This window comes from Thamnophis sirtalis, unplaced genomic scaffold (assembly GCF_051295495.1).
Source record: "Thamnophis sirtalis isolate CommonGarterSnake01/CBP01778 unplaced genomic scaffold, rThaSir2_p1.2 scaffold_6, whole genome shotgun sequence".
NCBI lineage: Eukaryota > Metazoa > Chordata > Lepidosauria > Squamata > Natricidae > Thamnophis > Thamnophis sirtalis.
In genome coordinates, this window is record NW_028261386.1 from 87,146,592 (window position 1) to 87,154,227 (window position 7,636).

Below are 7,636 nucleotides of genomic sequence, written 5' to 3' on the forward strand. Positions count from 1 at the left end.
GATGCCAATGTGATATATTGGAAGGGGTCAATGCATTGAATCTCCTCAACAATACCAACCCGACCCCACTGTGGTACTCACGCTCAGTCATTTTCATCACCTGATTCCTAAATCGAATACAGGCCTCTCTTAATATATCTACATCCTGTCTGCAATAGTAAGCCAGAGCCTTCTTTAGTTTAAACACAGTACCTCTATTAGCAGTGTGCCATTTCAGGGATTCTTCTCTCTCCCCAGGCATCATGGTTTCTGGGCTGTAATACTTGGTTTCAGGGAGTGGTCCCACCTACTCTTGATTAGTCATTGTATTGAACAAGTGAGGGAAATATCCTTTGCAGTCTTGAAACCCCATAGCTTTGGGTAATTTGGATAATTTAAGTGGTAAAAATGAGAGGCTATCAATAAACCGAATCTTATAGTCTGGAAGGGTAATACACAGTAGTTTCCCCCTCTGACTTATAAGTTGAACCCTAACCTTTTCACGGATCAGCTGCCTCAGTACAAGGTACCCATCATAACCTTTGGAGTTGTGTGCAATAAAAGTACATCCCTTAAACTTATGATTTATAAATTTCTTTACAAACTGCTCCAGGCATCTAACACCATAACAATCCCACCTCACAACATCTTTATCGTCCTCATCCTTCAACATATCCCTGGCACATGTATAATTAGGTATGTGGGTGCCTGTTTCTTGGCAGCATTCAAAATTATAAATAATGTATCTTTCACCAATTCGTAGTCAGTCCAATGATTTTAGAAAGCATAAATAACCTTCCAAGCTTTCAACCTTCTCAGAGCACTGCCCACATTTGACTTCCTTGCACTTTTTGTGGGGGGTAAAGACATAAACCCCACACGTTTCACAATATTCTTTAGTCTTACAGTCAACTTTTCCCTCCTTAGCGAGTTGTGTGTGTGTCTTTCAGCACATTCCTTAGACCGACAAGGCACTTTGCACCTACAGCACAGTACCTTGTCCACCTCAACCTGCTGACATTCTTGCTTTAGGCACACTCTGCAAATATATTGACACCCATGACTAAATTTGTGGTGGTAAGCCATGTGGCAGAATTTACAGAAATAGCGTTTGCCCAGAAAGCCCTTGATATTTTTGATACCATAGTAATGCTTGTCATGTAAATACTATTTTTTCTTGCTGCGGGTGACCTATGACAAAAAACCGCCACCCGTCCTGCATGTAAAACAAGATCTTTATAGTGACCCGTAAATGTTTTTCAAAGATGTGTACCTGAGAAAAGTCAATCCTGTTTCCTGTGGAAATACCTAGTCTGCTGTGAAGTTCCCTGGCCCCGGTAATAATTTCTTGATTTCTACCATCAGAACCAATCAGACAGAGCAAACAGCTAGCAAAACAAAGAAATTCGCCTTCCACATTGAAATCTACTAGATGCTGTCTTTTTTTCTCCAGTACTCTGGTGAGCAGCAAAGTATTTAACTTCCTAAGCCCTCCTCCCTCCTTGTTCTTCACAATGGTAACCACTAATTGCAAATCCCCCCCCCCAATATCTCAGCCTTACTTTGAAGCAGATTTTCAACACTGGTCAGAAAATCATCAGCATTTAAATCATTCATACACCTCCTATGAGAAAAGAGAGGATGGTTTAATCCCTTTGCATCCAACCGGAGTTGAACAAAATCATTTGGGCCGATGTTCATAGCTACATTGTTTAAAAGAATCTATAACACATTATGAATGGCCTCTATAGCAACTACAAAAGATCAGATTCGGTCAAGATTAACAAATCTGTATCGCTGATAGTATTCCACAGCTCTGAAATTCCGGATAGGATTCTCCCATGCCTGCACCATATCCAGATAAACATTGTTCATATTCTGAGAGTTTACAGAGCTAGGAGATTGTAGCTGGGACATAGAATGGCATGTATTTTCTTCTGGTTGAGAGACAATCATAGAATCACAACTAGCATGGTCTGCTGGGGATTCAGGAAGTCTGGCACCATGCATTTTTGCTTTTTTGCAGGACAGCTCTGATTAAACAAACAAGCAAAGAAACAAAAAGTTATCACCAACATTCTTAATAAACACACATAAACACACACACACACACACACACACATTTAGTTTCTAAAAAATAATACTAATAGAGTTACAGTTGGATAAAATGCTAGATATTATACCACAGCATTCGTGCTGTGTGGCTTGTGGAAGGCTGAGGGGTTGTGCTGGGATCCCTGGGGTTCTGCAGGAATAGTGAGTTCCACGAATGCCTGATCGTCCACCCATTCTGGAGGAAAAGAACCCCCCCAATAGTCATAATTGTTGCAGAATGTTTATAAGTAAATATAAATATAAATATATGAAAGTATGAAAGATAAATACCTTCATATGCCCACAAACATTCTGAGTCTGTCAATTCATTCTAGTGAAAAAACCAACCAAACAAACAGTCAAACAAACAAGCAAGAAAGCAAGAATGTTATAAACACTTTTTACATCTAACAAGGGGTCAGTGCTTCAGAACAAATTAGCCATAAATCTACTTTCAATTGTAGCACCCATCAAACATTCTGAGTCTGTCAATTCATACTTGTGGGGGGAAAAATTCAATCAAACAAATAAGCAAGCAGGCAGACAAGAACTCTATAAAAACTATTTTGCATCTAAGTGTTTCAAAATTAGGCATAAAATTACTTACAATAGTAGATTCCATTCTGAATAGGGGTCTTCTTAGCAGTTCAAATTGCTCCAGAGGTATGATTATGCCAGAAACCAGTAAACATGACTAGACAAGTATCGTCTCCTACTTTTATACACCCTAGTGACGTCACAAATTAATCACATCAGAAAAGGGGAGTTCTTCACATCTTTTGCAAAAACTGTCCACCCTGCCTACCCGGAAGATGCATTTGAATAGAAGCTAATGTAGCAAATTAATCGCATCAGAGTTGATGAGTTCTTCACACCTTTTGCAAACACTGACCAAGCCCCCCAACCAGCATAGGAATTCCCGAATGAATAATATCACATGAGCTTTAATTAAATTGTATCTCTGTGTTTAACATCTGACAAGTTTAAACAGAAGGGTCAGCAAAAGAAAAAAAACATAATACATCTTTCATATGTTTTGTAAAGCACATTTTATTATAAATTTCATAGCTTTAACAGTTTCTTGTAATTAATTTCTGTTACATTCTGGCATATGATCCTCTTCAGAGCCAATGGCAATTCAGCTTCAATCTTTGACATTAATGATAGCGGTTTATGACTCTTCTCGATACACTGCATGAATGTCTTGAGATCGTCAAATGTATCCCGGGTGAAATATAATTTATTCACTTTGTCAGTAATACTGATGATGATGCAGAGAACATGCGGCATAGAAAGCCAAATACATAAGCTGTTAATAACTTCTGTTTCACTGTTTCCATCCACATTATCTTCTGATTTTAAACATCCCATTAAACAATGATGTATTATTTTAATAACACATGCTTTCAGAACTTGCAGCATGCTGACATTTTGAAGCTCCACCGTTTCTAAAACAGGAAATAAGGTAGAATTAGATTGGGGAGTTTCAACTAATCAAAATACTGTTTTCTTAATTTTTATATTGACTTACCATTTGATATTTTGCAGAATCTGCAATAACAAGGCTTTATATGTTCATTCTCTTCAATGAAGCCAGGTCTTTTTCTTATTCTACGCCCATGCTTGGGAGGTTTGGGGGTCAAATTTATATCAAACAAATTCCCTTCTGAGGTTGCCATACAGGGTTTGTTGCATTCTGGTGGCAGGGGTCTTGTGTCAGAGCATTTGATGCTGACTTTTGCTGTTGTTTTAAAAACATATTTGGAATCAGAGGTTGCCACCTTCAAGACACTGCTGAAATTAAGGCAAACTAACCAGCTCTTGTAATGACAAGTGTGCCTTGCGCATGGCCAGAATCACAGGGGAGGGGGGGGAGGGGCAGGTATGGCAAGTCCGGGCAAGGCCCACACATGTCTCTTGCGCATGCCCAGAATCACAGAAGAGTGGAGTGGGTGGGTGAGTAAGGCATGTCCGGCCATATCCCAGGCATGCATGAACAGGCTTATCAACTGCATGCAACCTGGCAGGGTTGCCTATTATGAACATTTTAATTCCTGTTAATATTCCTTGTCTTTTCCTGTTGGTGGGCTTCAATCTACCTAGAAATAAATACCTTTTAGAGAAAAAATGGTTAAATGCAGACCACATGTCTCAACAAAAATTAAAACCAACATTGCCTAGAAATAAATACCTTCTAGGGAAAAAAGTGGGTTTAAATGCAGCCCTTAGGAGATTGATTACAAATAAAAAACATTTTTTATTTCACAACCCCCCCTCCCACCACCCTTGAATGTCCATAGAATTAACCTAGAATTAAACTAATCATGTACACAGAGTCTTGGCATCTTTCTTGATGGGCTAAGTTTCAACACATCTTATCTGAAAAAAAGTAGGGCTGGGATATTGCACAACAGCTTATCTGTTAGGGCTACTCATCATGATGGGGTTAGGCCATTACAACATATCCAGCTAGGGTTATGATCTTGTGAAACCTGCACCACGTGGGGTCAATTATGCACATCCCAGCCGAGGAGGAGGGCTATGCACATCCGGAGGGTGGGGGCTGTGCACGTCACTTCCACTTAGGGGCATGATCTGGTGACGTAATCAGCACGTGGGTTTGTTTACTTTGATGACATCACTGATCAAAAGTACTGATAATTTTCCTTAAAAAAAGGTATGAACTATATCTACTAATGTCAGTGTTGAACTTATTTAAGCAGGTCCCTCTTGTTCACTGCTGTGTCATGGAGTCAAGCATACTGATAGCCTTACTGCTTGAACACCATTTATTGACCCTCTCATAGGAGACGTTGCTATGTCTGTTAGAGTATAAATTTTGTAGACCATCCATTCATCAAGGTTCCAGCAGCAGCAGCTTTTTGTGATGTGGGATGATTTTGCAACAGACCGACTGATGTCTAGATCTGTTGATAATGAAGCAGAACATTATACATAGCAACAGCTATCTCCCCTTTCTGAAGCTACAAAATTCCTTCCTTTTGTTTGCAAAAAGGTACAAGTAGCAATATATTCAGTTAAAATACTTTTTTGATATTTAGATACAGGCTGGCATCTTTACATGCATTAAATCCCTCTCCACTAGATGATTTAGCACATTGTTTGCAAAATCAGAAGCCTATAATAACAAGGTACATGTTGTTAGACTATATGAAATGAGATGCTCTAGAATATAGAGATGAACAGAACAAGAAATTGCAGTGCTCGGTACACATATATCAATGCAATAACATCTCAGCACCTGTTCATCTTATTTGAAAAGATTTAAACTAATGGTTAATTCAACAAAAATACTGTAGAGTCTAGACATTCATGCCCAATTTTTAAGAAGAAACGGATAGGTTCGTCTAATAGTTGGAGATGTGGTGCTTCAAATGCAAATATTGGTTCACAAGATATGGTTTAATATAAAAAGAATTCAATATTTCATGCATTTTGTTTTTGTTTGGAGGATGGCTTTTTTGTAGATAACAACACTCTTTGCAATTGTATAACAATAGTTTAAAAACTTACAAAAGATAATGGAAATTAACAGTGGCTGCTTTTATGATAACAAATCCTCTCTATGTGATACCGTCCATCCTCAATACAGTGGAAAGAAGAATGGTCATATTTTTCTAAGGGTAAATCTCCACTTTCTGCTTGGCAAGAGTGGGACAATCAACCTTTTCTGATGAAATGCAACCCTTCCATTCTTCTCCAGTTTCCATTCAAACTTATTCTTTCCTGGCCCAAACTGTCTTAAACCCCTCTGAGCAGATAGTCACCAGTATTTTGTTCTGTTCCAGTAGCAGCCCTGGCTCAGATTGCCTGCAGTATCTAATAATACGGCCCAGCAACAGTTGATTGCTGTCCTATACAACTATATTGTTATTGGGTGTCTGGGAGGTTATATTCTCTACTGGTTGACACCCACTGTTTTTTAAAAATAATGACCCATTATATGAATAAAGTTTTCTCCACATTAGGGAACCTGGGCTCCATGAAGCTCTTACACTTTCCTGTGAGCATCCTTTCTGTCCAGGCAGCATGAAACATGTTTCTCCTAGTTTCTTATCCCATATTCCTAGTACTACAAAACTTCCCTCTCTCATTTTTTAAATATTTAATTTGAAATGTAGGAATGCTGCTATCTGTTTCTACTTATGCTTTTCAGTTCTTCTTTGCTATAAAATTTATATGGACTGTAAAGGGAGGAAAGACCAACTTGTTCCCTATTGTTTTTATTACTGTAGTAGTGAACCTACAACAGCACCATGGATGTGTCAGTGTGTGTGTGTGTGTGTGAGAGAGAGAGAGAGAGAGAGAGACAGAGACAGAGACAGAGAGAGAGAGGGAGGGAGGAATGGTCTGCATTAGTGTCCAAGAAGAGAAGAAGGAGGGGGTATCCATGTGTGCAAACATCTGGGAAAGAAAAATAAAGGCATGGAGATGACAAAGACGAAGAAATGCCTAAAGGCAGGCACTGGTAGACAGGTCCACAAAAGAACAAACCAGCAAGGCCGACTTTCCCTGTGTGGATGGGAAGAGCAGAAACATGAGAATAACCAGTTAGAACTTGCAATAGAGAACCAACCCAGCTCCATTGTCAACCACGACTGCAATTTCTGAAGTTGGCTTAAGAAACAGCCTGGAACAGCATGCAGACAAACACTTCATTGGTGTACTAGTTTATCTTTCTAGTTTTCTAATATTTGTCTCCTGTTTAGTAAACTTACTTAAATGCTTAGCAGATAAACATCAGCTAACCGGTTTACTACTGGTTCACTGAGAGGGCATTTTGTGTGAGCGCTGCTTGATTCGCTCACTCACGTGCCCGCCGCGGGTTGCTGCACATGTGCAGTTGACTGAAAACTGTTCTGCGCATGCGCAGAAACATGACGGCGATGGGAGAAGAGACCGGGGAACTGGTTTGGGGGCATGATAGGCCTGGTTCCAGCGACCTAGGCCGCCATACCACTACCGACTTGGCCAAACCAGTCCGAACTGGTAGGAACCCACCACTGAAATAGGGGTGAAAGAAACCATCCACATTAAGATTGAACAGCCCTCTCTCAACAGAGGGGGAGGGATACGACACCACCTATCTCCCATTTACAACACAGTCCTTTCAGCAGTTCCAAGAAGATTCCACACCCATTTGCACAATTCAGGTGACCTGAGGGCACAGATAAACCTCCAAGTGACCTCAATGGCTCTCAAAAAGAGTGCTAATGACCAAATGACTGGAAGGAATAAAGAATATAAATCCTTCCTTTCTGCACCATTCAGTCCTAACTAAAGAAACTTCTTGGATGAGAAGCGAAATGCCTTCAAGGAAAAAAACAAAGGAAGTCCAGTTGCCTTTTGAAAAAAAAAACACTTTTTGGTATTCCAGAGGTATAGGAGACAACTCGGTCCAGATAGTATGTGTGAGTGAAATAGGGTGAAGGCAGCCCCTCCCTAATAGTTCACAGAGTATATTGTAAAGGTAAAGGTTCCCCTCGCACATGAGTGCTAATCATTTCCAACTCTGGGGGGTGGGTGTTCATCTCCGTTTCAA

At 39.9% G+C, this 7,636-nt stretch overlaps 1 pseudogene; it reads right to left on the minus strand.

Moving 5' to 3' along the window:
• Positions 1-286: 286 nt before the first annotated feature.
• On the minus strand, positions 287-3,752 carry LOC148045065 (uncharacterized; annotated as a pseudogene).
• Positions 3,753-7,636: the final 3,884 nt, after the last annotated feature.